This window comes from Palaemon carinicauda, chromosome 22 (genome assembly GCF_036898095.1).
Source record: "Palaemon carinicauda isolate YSFRI2023 chromosome 22, ASM3689809v2, whole genome shotgun sequence".
NCBI classification, from domain to species: Eukaryota; Metazoa; Arthropoda; class Malacostraca; order Decapoda; family Palaemonidae; genus Palaemon; species Palaemon carinicauda.
In genome coordinates, this window is record NC_090746.1 from 870,200 (window position 1) to 882,699 (window position 12,500).

Genomic DNA, 12,500 nt, shown 5'->3' on the forward strand with positions numbered 1-12,500 from the left:
TTTTCTGTCAGATTTACACATCTCAGGACATGAAAATTTATAGACTACAGTGGTGCACGCCTCTTTTGGTCCTTTCTGGGCAATATTGTTTTTCATCATATATTACAAGTTTTACCTTTGGCGGCAAAGCCAGGCTGCTCTTTATGGAACATGTTGAAGAACACGGGTAATCGACTTTTTTATATACTTATGGCTCTAAATCTGATGCTGGCGTTGGATTTGAAGTTTATAGTAATGCTTTTAATTGTAGAGGTGCACTTCCAGTAGCATCCTCATTGTATCTATCTATCAATCTATCTACTTATCTATGCATCATCCAATATATCTCTCTATCCATCTATCAACCTATATATCTATCTCTGTCGTACTATATATTTCTTTTTTTCTTTATTCTATATCTCTTCCACCATGGAAGTTACTAACACGGTTAGTAATTCACTCGCCAAGTGCCAAGTTCATCAGTGAATCCCTTTTCATAAGTTACATGGTTGAGTTGATGGATATTTTAAATATAACTGAAACGTATTTGATCACTTGATATTGCCCAATATGGTTCACCCATCACTGCTTATGTTTCAAGGAATTTCTCTCTTTTGAGTGGCCTGTGTACGAGGAATGGTCGAACTGTCCACTTGCTTTAAAGTTATCGTCCTTCAATAACTCTCAATACAGCTAAGAAGCTCTATTCATCTGTAGTCTTGACTTTGGACTGTAGAAACTAAGGCTTCCCTTTTTCTTCATAAGGGACAGGCTTAATAGAAGGGTCAAGGACGCCTTGTAGTTTATCAAAAAGTCAAGAGGCTTTATTTTCCTTATATTTTTCTGAACAAGCAGGGTTTACTAAAGGTGGAAGTTATACTCTCCAAATTTCTATTTTAAGACATAAGGTACAGTAATTTGAAAAATATAGGAATCCACTTTTCATGGCATTTGTCGACTATGAAAAAGCCTTTGATAATATGCACCGGCCAATTTTGTGGATAGTCCAACATTATTATCGAGTTCTTCTTAAATATGTAAATTTGATTATGTTCATGAGCAGAGCAAGTGCAAAGTTGATGTTAGTGGAGTCCTATCAAATGGATTCCCAGTGAATAATTGAGTACTCCATGGGAATGGTTGTCACCTATGTTGTTTATCCTCCTCATGGATTTTGTGATGCATAGAACAGTTGGGGATAGTGGAGAAGGATTTGGACTGAGTTTGTAAAAAGGATATTAGCTGATCTAGAGTATGCTGATTACGCTGTTCTTATTAGTAGAACACCACAGGACTTGCAAAGATTACTTATCGGAATGCATGTAATATCACATGATTTTGGGCTCAAGATAAATACAAGATAGACAGTGATGATCAGAACAGCATATGCAAAGGAAGATGAAATATCATTGGAAGGAGAAAGGATTATTGAAGTGAAATCCTTTCAATATTTAGGAACTAAGTTCTCTAATACAAGGTCCTTTATAATTTGAGTTTAATGAAAAATTAAAAAGAGCAAATCTGACAAGGGCTAGGTTAAGTAAAATTTGGGAATCAAATCACCTCAAATTTACATATAAAAATTCAGTCTGTATATCCATTTAGTGAGATTGTTGTTACTCTATGGACATAGTATGACAATGAAATGATATCCATCAGATTTTAAAGATTTAAGAACAAAGCCCTGAAAGGAATATATGGAGTTGAATAGCAGGGAAGGATTAGAAACAAAACTTCCTAATGGGCTCCACAAGCCACTAGAAGAGCTGAGAGGCCAAGGCTACATTACTGAGGACTATGAAGCGTGAAGTAGATGATGATGAATGGAGAGGTATTGATTTAAAAGCCCAAGATGGAGACGATTGGAGAAATCTAACCGAATCCCTTTGCGTAAATAGGCGTAAGTGGAGATGATGATTTTGACGATTGTTAATTTAGTTTTTAATTATGATGTACCTTTTTTCTCCATTATTTCTTATCTTTTTTAGAGATATTGAGCGAAATCCAGGATAAGAACATCCTACACTTGTTCAGCGTCATCTACCGTATTGCAATATTTGTGGTCTTCAAGCAAATATTCAAGAACTTACCGTTGCATTCAAAAAGTATGATATTCTTTTGTGATCAAACTTCGGTTTCCAATATCAAGCACACATCTGAACTCCTTATAACTGATTTTAAGAAGGCAATAACTCTGAAACAGGATGCCATTTCTAGTCCACGGGAATGGCAGTGCATATTAGGACTGAGAAATCTGCTTTTCATAATTCCTTCTACGAATGTGGATGTCGTGAGATTCAGGTAATAAAAGTTTCTGGCAGGTATAACAACTTCTATTTGAGTTGGATCTAACAGAATCCAGACATGGATGGTTCTATTTTCGATTGTCATCTTATTATTATGGTCAAGGTACAAGAAGATGATAGAATGTCCTCATTTGAGTATGTTGGAGATTTCAATGCTCACTATAGGGAGTGATTAAATTCGGTTCATACTACTGATCGCCATAGCATAGGAGCTTTGGACTTTTGCTCAGACTCCGCTGGTGTTATAACAAGTAAGGTTAGTTCTCCAGCTGGGAAATCTGACCAGGACTTGATTTCATTAGTAGTAAAGCCTGAGAAGCCTGTCCCTAATGCGTCATACTAATATCGGATTTAAATGAAATTGGAAGCAGACTGGAATGGCATTTAAAATGATCATTTAGGTTTGAATTAGTCGCAATTGAATAGTACAGCTGATCATGTTGTTCCTTTGAATAAGAATCTAGTTAACATGATTGACAGTATTATCCCTTTTTGTGTGATAAGTTACTAAGTGAAGGATAAACCATGGTTCAATAATGACTGTAGACGTACTTACATGAAGATATGCAAGAGGCTGATCATCTTTAGGAGGGGAACATATCAGATGTTACTTTGAATAACTATACTCATCTTAGAGCTTTTACTCATAGTTTTTGCTTCAACTGCAAAGGAATAAAATTTAATCATAAAAAGAAACCTTTTCTAGCACAACAAAATAGCAGGCTAATTTGAATGGATTACTATCAATTGTGTCACGTGGTGGGATGAAAAGTCAGGGAAAACTCGCTGGTAAGAGACTGACGTCTCTCCAGGTAAATCCTGAACTGCAGATTAGCTGTTAGGTTACGATTTCTTTTATAGCTTCTCGTGATATGGTTTGGAATCGACCTGGACTTTCATTAGAAAGGGCTAGCGTTTAATCAGAAGTATGAGGTAGAAATTTATCTCTATTAGAGCACAATGTTGTGTTGATATTTATCCATATTGACTCATTAAGGGTAATTTGATCGAATTACTTTCAATTGTGTCACGTGGTGGGCCGGAAAGTCGGGGAAAACTCGCTGGTAAGAGACTGATGTCTCTCCAGGTAAATCCTGAACTGCAGATTAGCTGTTAGGTTACGATTTCTTTTATAGCCTCTTGTGGCATGGTTTGGAATCGACCTGGACTTTCATTAGAAGGGGCTAGCGTTTGATCACAAGTATGAGGTAGAAATTTATCTCTATTTAAGCACACTGTTGTGTTGATATTTATCCATATTGACTCATTAGGGGTAATTTGATCGAATTACATTCAATTGTGTCACGTGGTGGGCCGGAAAGTCGCGGAAAACTCGCTGGTAAGAGACTGATGTCTCGCCAGGTATATCCTGAACTGCAGATTAGCAGTTAGGTTCTGACTTCTTTTATGGCCTCTCGTGGAAAGGTTAGAATCGACCTGGCCTTTCATTAGAAGGGGCTAGCGTTCGATACCAATTATGAGGTAGAAATCTATTTCTATTTGAGCACGATGTTTTGTTGATATTTATCCATATTGACTCATTAGGGGTAATTTGAATAAATTACTCTCAATTGTGTCACGTGGTGGGCCGGGAAGTCAGAGAAAACTCGCTGGTAAGAGACTGATGTCTCGCAAGGTAAATCCTGAACTGCAGATTAGCAGTTAGGTTCCGACCTCTTTTATGGCCTCTCATAGCAAGGTTGGAATCGACCTGGCTTTTCATTAGAAGGGGCTAGTGTTCGATCCCAAGTATGAGGTAGAAATTTACATATATATATATATATATATATATATATATATAAAACGGATTTTGAGCGAAGCGAAAAATCTATTTTTGGGTGAGATGGCCATGTCGTCCTGATGGAAGTTCCTATAGGGTAGCTTCCTAGGGTATATTACAACTATGGCGATATTCCCAGAGAATTTACCTTAAGATACCCAGAATTCTAACTCCTGGAGCGAATATCCCTACCAGGGATATCGCGAAATATCAGAGGACGTATTCTTGACACGCCACATGGCAATCTGCACCCCGAACAGAGATAACACTTCGAAGGGGTCAATTGGCAAGAAAACGAAAACGAGAAAGAAAAAGGAGAGCTGTTCGCAAGGCTCTCTCTTCTCCCGTTTTGTAAGTGTGCATTGCGCCGATTCTGGCGCCATCTGTATTCCTTGTAGCGATACACGAGGTGCTACAGATACTGTATGTAGGGAGGGGTCCTACAGCCCTTTCATAGAAAGGGAAGGGCGGGTCCATCAGGACAACATGGCCATCTCACCCAAAAATAGATTTTTCGCTTCGTTAAAATCCGTTTTTTGGGCTCAAGCCATGTCGTCCTGATGGAAGTATACCACAGCTTTACTGTATCTGTGGATTCTCAGAACGTGCCGTACTCCCTGGAGGTATTTCCCCAGTCGACTAGACCTAGAGACCTAAAATGTTACCGTTATACATCTTTTCAACTAACCATAAACCATGTTAGAGCTTCCTGCCCCCTACAGGGAAGAGTCCTACTAGACTCTGGAAAAGTCTCGAAGAGTACATATACCTATGTATGAATACCAGGCAAGCCAATATAGTGGTCTCACCCTATATTCAGTAAAGCATAGTTTGTAAAGAACCACTGCGTCAATATGAAATATCGAACAGTTCTCCGCTCAATACTTGTATTGGACAAAGGGTTATATCCGCATAGGAGGAAACTTGTAAATCCGCCACCATCCCCTTATGGGATGGAGTCCTCCCGTTAAGGGAAAGCATAAACCAATGCAACATTAGCTTGCATAAAGGAACAATCTATTAGACTTATCCCTGATAAATATACATAGAATGAATGCTCAATTATACCAATAAATTGACACAGGTGAAGGAGACGCAAGGTTCTTAAGAACAAGTTTATTGACAGACAATAAATAGACATGTTAACAACAATTAATATATATATATATATATATATATATATGTATATATATATATATATATATATATAAGAAGATGATAACCAAAACTTTAAGCATAAGTATGATAGTAAACAGAAACTTGTTTATCTGAAAGAAAAACATTAGTGCCACTTTTAACATACCGAGGTATCAAAGTCAGAAAAGTCTGTATTACTAATCAGTCACATTAGCGTTAGAAACGCTCGGCACACATGTCTGCACTTATGCTAGGTTCACCTTTGGAAATGGAACAGTCAACGTGGGCAACTCAGTGCCCTCACTTAGTTTGTAGCACAGTATGTAACTACACACTCACCCTGGAATTAATCGTCCCAATTAAAACCCCTGTTCCTCGCAGAGTTAAAGAGCAGGGTTACGACGCAACCCACTGCTACCACAGATCGCATAGTAGCAAAAGAGCACTCTGGAAGACTTCCAGCCAGTGTATGAACGAATATGTTCAAAATCCATACAATTAAAGAAATTTAAGGATGAGGCAACTTTCCTCGGATCGTGACCTGCGGGTGTACTGTCAAGATCCGCTCTGCGAATAAAATATGTGATTTTCGCCCTGGGTTGATTCAGTGATAAATTTGAGCCTGATGTTTCTCCCCTGAATAATTGACCACTCTTGAAGTCTGAAGTTCTATGAAGATAGACCTTTAGGCATTCTACTTGACATAGAGATGCATCTTCTTTCAGAGGGCAGATTCTCCAGGGACCCCACCTGTTGGTGGGTAACTCATTCTTGGCGAGAAACGTAGGATCCGGAAACAGGTTCATTTCTCCCCCATCCAGGAACTGAACACGACCTTCCTCTCTCGAGAGGGCTACAATCTCACTAACCCTGGCCCCGGACGCGAGTGCAAATAGGAAAATAACTTTTTGGGTCAAATTCTTGAACGCACACTCCTCATTGCTCAACAGAGAAGCGAAATGAAGAACTTTGTATAAAGACCATGAAATGGGCTTTGGAGGTGATGAAGGTCTGACCCTAGCACAGGCTTTCGGAACTTTATTAAAGATCTCGTTAGCGAGGTCAACCTGGAAGGCATATAGAATGGGTCTTGTCAAAGCAGACTTACACGTCAAAATCGTGTTAGCTGCCAACCCTTGACCATAGAGGTGGATGAAAAAAGATAAGCAGAAGTCCGTCGAGATCTCCTGCGGATTCTTTGCCTTGACAAAGGCCACCCATTTTCTCCAAGATGACTCATATTGCCTTCTAGTAGATTTGCACTTATATTCCTCTAGGAAGTCTATGCTGGCTTTCGAAATCCCGAAACACTTTCTCACCGCTAGGGAGAGAAAATCATGAGCTGCAGGGTCCGGGTTTTCTGTAATGAAGCGCAGACAGTCGACTTCTGGACTCGCTGGGTCAGAACTGGATCTGGTAGCGGTAGAAACTTCAACCGTAGTTCCAATGCCAGGGGGAACCACACGCTGTATGGCCACTTGTAGGCCACTATTGCCGCTACCCCCCTTGAAGGATCTCAGTTTGTTGAGGACCCTCAACAGAAGGTTGTGAGGAGGGAACAGATAAATCGTGGACCATCTGTTCCAGTCGAGGGACATCGCGTCCACTGCTTCCGCTAAGGGGTCCTCGTACGGGGACACGTACAGGGGCAACTTCTTGTTGTCTTACGTCGCAAAGAGGTCTATATGCAGTTCTGGGACTTGACTCAAGATGAAGGAGAATGATCCTGCGTCTAGGGACCATTCCGACCCTATCGGTGTGAACCTTGATAGAGCGTCCGCTGTCACATTGCGGACTCCTTGAAGGTGAACTGCCGACAGGTACCACTTCTTCTTTTCCTTGTCGATTCAAGCATCTCACAACTACCTCGCTGTCCAGCACCAACCTTATGTGGATCGAGTGATGCGGGGAGACTCTCTTTAAGGTAAGGAGCACTGCCATAGCTTCTAGAAAGTTTATGTGAAAGGTCTTGAATAGCTTGGACCATGTCCCCTGGACCTTTTTCCGATGAGAGTGACCTCCCCATCCCTCCTTTGAGATGTCTGAGTGAATTGTCACCGACGGGGGAGGTGGCTGAAGAAGAACCGACTTCTTTAGATGTCTGGCTTGGGACCAAGGCCTGAGAAGAGTACGTAGCTGAAGCGGAACTGGTCTTCTCAGATCTCTTGGCGCGTTTGATGCATAACTTCTCCAAACTCCGGTTGCATTCTTTAGCTGTGCTCTTAGCACTGGGTCTGTCACCGAAGCAAATTGGAGAGAACCCAGTACTCTCTCCTGTTCGCGTCTTGATATCCTTTCGGAATCTAGAAGTCTCTTGACAGAACCTGCTATCTCCTTCCTTTTCTTCACCGGGGTAGAGAATCGGTGTGACATTAGGTCCCAGTGGATTCCCAGCCACTGGAACTTTTGAGATGGAGAAAGTCGAGATTTTTTCTGTTGATCTTGAAGCCCAGATACTCTAGGAACTGGATCACTTGAATGGAAGCTTGCAAGCATTCTGTCTTGGATGCTGCCCACACCAGCCAGTCGTCCAGGTAGGCTACTACCTGAATTCCCTTTAGGCGTAATTGTTTGAGGGCTACGCTCGCAAGCTTCGTGAAGATCCTTGGAGCTATATTTAGCCCGAATGGCATGGCTCTGAAGGCGTATAGTCTTCGTTGTAGCTTGAACCCTAGGTAGGGGGAGAGTCAACGGTTGATTGGAACGTGCCAATAGGCGTCTGACAAGTCTATGGAGACGGTATATGCCCTCTTGGGCAGTAAAGCCCTTATGTGTTGCAGTGTTAGCATCTTGAACTTGCAGTTCACTATGAACTTGTTGAGTGGCGACAAGTCCAGAATGACTCTGAGTTTTTTCCGAGTCCTTCTTGGGAACACAAAACAGCCTCCCTTGGAATTTGATGGACTTTACCCTTCGGATCACTTTTTTCTCCAACAGATCATGGATGTACTCCTCCAGAACGGGGGTGGAGTGTTGGAAAAACCGAGGGCACGGGGTGGGGTGCTGTACCAGCTCCAGCCCAGTCCAATCTTGAGTAGGCTGTGGGCCCAGGGATCGAAGGTCCACCGATCCCGAAAATTCTGAAGTCTCCCTCCCACCGGTATCATCTCACTTGGACTGTTGTCCTGAGGTCTTGCCTCCCTGACCACGACCACCCCCTGAATCCCCTTCCCCTTGAGGGGCGCCTAGACGAGCCTCTGGCTGCTCCTCTAGGCTTTGCTCGAAAGGAAGTTGACTGCCCTTCGAACGTTGGGTTGAATGCCGGGGGACTGCGTCGACACGGCCTGGGGTACCCAATGGAATGTGGTCGGGGTTTGTGCCACCATCTGGGGCACTGATGGCATCGGCAATTGCTGTTGCTGTTGCTGTCCAAATGGCTTGGCTGGCCGAGACGGTAGCCTAGTCCTCTTAGTCTTCCTTTTTGGTTGGGGACCCTCATCTGGGAAGACTTTCTCTTAATAGACAGGCCCCACTTCTGGAGAAGATTTCTATTCTCCGTGGCGGCCTTATCAACAACTTCTTTGACCAATTCGCTAGGGAAAATGTCTTTGCCCCAAATGTTGGAGGAGATTAGTTTCCTTGGCTCGTGCCTCACCGTAGCCGAGGTGAACACGAACTCCCTACAAGCTCTCCTCGCCCTGACGAAGCTGTAAAGATCCTTCGTCACTGTGGCCAGATGAGTCTTGGCCACTACCATGAACATTTCATAGACCTTGGGGTCACTTGCCATCGTCTCAAGAGTGGTCTGAAGAGACATTGAGGCAGCCAGTCTTTCTTTTGTCTCGAGCTCTCTCCGCAAAAGAAAGTCAGACAGCTTAGGGAGGTTCTCACCTAACTGACGTCCGGCAATATTAGCCTCCAACTTCCCGATTGAAAAGGTAAGATGGACATCCTTCCAGTCCTTGTGGTCCATAGGTAGGGCTAGCGACAAGGGTTTACACTCCTCCAGGGAGGGGCAAGGCTTGCCAGCCTCGACTGCTTTTAATACAGCCGCAAACCCTTTCTGCAAAAAGGGGGAGGCTGTAGCAGGAGAGGACACAAAGGAAGGGAGCTTCTTACTCAATGCAGCTACCTTTGAGTTCGTGAAGCCCCTCTCTTTCATCGAAGATGAAAGCAAAGCTTGAACCTTAGCATGGTCCATCACTATGACCTCCTTTGGCTCTGTCTCCTCCTTTGAAGCTGGTTCCTTCCTCAACCGGACATAACAGTCCGGATATGACCCTTTGCTGGGCCAAAATTCCACCTCCTCAAGGGGAACTGAACCCAACTTATCCGACATGATGATCTTTCCAGTCGTCATCGGCATGTGCTCAGCATATCTCCACGGGTTAGCATTTGAGCACAAGGGAAGGTCTTTCACATTGAGCCTTTTCTGGGGCCCACGTGATGCTGCAAGCTTCTGCATCTGCAGTTCCATTGCAGCCGCCTTCTCAATATTCTCCTTCTGCATTTGTTGGATCATTACAACAATGGAGGAGAGGGCCTGTCCCAGCTCTACTGGGAGAGCGGACGATGTTGAGGGAATAGGTTCAGGGATCTGAACCGGAGCAGCCGACACCTCGTCGGCCTCTTCCTCTACAATGTCTGGGGCTTGATCTTCATCCTGGCCTCCAGCCAGGAGGTCTTCCTCCAGACGCTCGGACACGTCTGACATCCTGTCGTCCAACTGGATGTCTTGCAAGGTGACCGCGACTTCAGCATCAACCTGGATCTGAACCAGGGGATCTCCTCTTGAGGCTGGGGAATCACTGCATCAGCTGATGCCCTAGGGAAAAGGTAAGCCCTCATCTTCTCACTTGGAAGATAAGGTCCAGAGGTGTTCTTCTGGAAGCCCCTTACCCAGGTAGGAAGCTTCTCCCTTGCTATATCACTTGATTCCGCTGTCCTAGGGGAATCAAAAGCCTCAGTAATCAGGTTAGAGCACACGGTACATACCTGGGGGTTCCAATACCGGAGATCACCCTTGGAGACAGCGCATGCTGCGTGCCTCCTACATAACTCATGTCCGCAGAAGTTCTTACTGCGGACGTTGCAGAAATTACTTCCGCACTTCGGACGTTCCTCCTGTAAAGAGAAGAAATTTCCATGAGTATCAAGTGAACTACGTATCACTAGATATGCACAGTTAGCATAACAAATCAGAAAGGAAAGACACACACTTGTGTTTCCCGCACAATTAATTGTTGCAGCCTTCCAGGTAATAAAATCGTATGGTTAATCTGTCTTAGAGTAACCAATGACAAATTTCCAGAGGAAACAGGTGGAGCTCACACCTAAGATATGATTTTAAAATACTGGATAATAGACAAGAATGAACTCACTTTCTTATCTGTAAGGCAACACCAAAGGGCTGTGCAAGACAACACAAAAGTGTTAGAACACACAGTGTTGTACCAATTCCATACTATAGTTTTTTCCCTACAGTATATGCTATACTGAAGAATACTGGTACAGTATAGAAGGTAATGCGCCGGTGCCAGCTGGTACACACCATAACTAGCTTTAAAGTATACTACTTAACAGCTATAAGGCGGCAGAACGCTGGTTCAAATGCATGTGCCAATGTCGGCTACACAAGGTAGCACCCGGCTGCCGGCCACCGCTCGTAGCGACCGGCACACAAGGGCGTGACAAAAGCCGGCCGGCAAAGGTAAACAACCGATGCCGGCCAGCAGCAAAAGAACCAGAGAACTCCGACTGCCCGGCTGCCAGCCACATAGGCCGGCAGCCGGGTCGGGTACAGCACTAGAAGAAAACAGAATGGATGCCATGATAAGAGAGTGTACTACCTCAAAGCCCGGCAATCCGAAAGAGTGCAAATAAGGAAGGGGAGAATCTAATTCAGGCTTCCTGACCAATGCCGTCTGGCTCTACAGACAGACATGGATGAGGGACCAAGGGAGGTCCTGGCAGCACTCAAAGCAGAAGACCTTTGCCGCCCGGCACACTCTGCCGGCCGGTAAGGGACTGAGTCAATTCCACATCCTAACCTATACTAGGTCCAGATGTAGAATGACGTACAGTACTGTAACGGCTACGCCATTACAAAGATAGAGGGGGAAGGGACAAAGAGGGTCCTATCAACCTTGCTTTAGTAAAGAATCACCCGCAGCCAAGAAAACTCATCTTAGCCTAAGGGAGATCTAAGGAGGGAGGCCAGCAATACTTGCCAACCCCCACTGAACCAAAGCAAGGAAGGTGTTGCTACTCCCGGGTAGAGGATCTCATCCTCCCACCGAGAACAGCAACAAGGACTAGTCTGTTAGATCACAATAGAAGGAATCATCTCGTACAGAAACCTTTGGGATTGACCTAAGGAGGTTAAGCCTCCTATGTCTGCGTCAGACTAGCGAGGGAGCTCAACCCCAAGCCAGACAAACACAGGCACAGACTAAAAACTCTGATGTTCTGCCCCTCTCTGAAGCCAGACTTACTGGAACAGGAAGGTACAGTAACATCCCAATATAGTTGTATCGAAAGTTAATTCAGATAAACCACTAGGGTTAAGCCCAAGGCTTAAACAGAGGGATAGGGATTGCATACCTTCTCCGAAGAAAAGTTAGCAACCGGGGAGTATGAGAAAGTATACTAAGGCTCCATAGGCAACTTAGCTTAGGCACCAAGAGAATCGATTACCTAAATCACCGAAACTCACTCATATACTATCTTGGAAATAATCAATATAATCTTAAATGTATAAAACTGACTAAAGCTTCAATAAAATTTTATAACACTCGGAAATCAAAAAATTCATGCAGGAAAGTACTAGGGCTAAACGACTAGGCTACATGGTCTAGCGTAGGACAGAATTGGCGAATACTTCGCCAAAACAAACAATACTAAAAGCACGAATAAGGAAATCCTATGTAACGCTAAATAGCTAAAATTATTAAAGCAAAACAGCCGGGAACGTTGCTCTGGCTAACTAAAACTCATACCTAGCGAGCGACAGCGTACAGGACGCCTCCGGTACGCAACGGCTCTTGTAACAAAGATTATTACTATTAATCACTTTAAAAATTACCAAGAGCCTACATTTATACAAAAAAGAAATAATACTCAACTTATCAGAGGCAGACGAAGTTGGAGAAGGCATAATAAAGTGATTAAATCCAAGATTTTGCGAGAAACACAGGAAAAAACACCGAGTTGTTAAGCTACACAAAAAGGAATACAGATGGCGCCAGAATCGGCGCAATGCACGCTTACGAAACGGGAGAAGAGAAAGCCTTGCGAACGGCTCTCCTTTTTCTTTCTCGTTTTCGTTTTCTTGCCAATTGACCCCTTCGAAGTGTTAT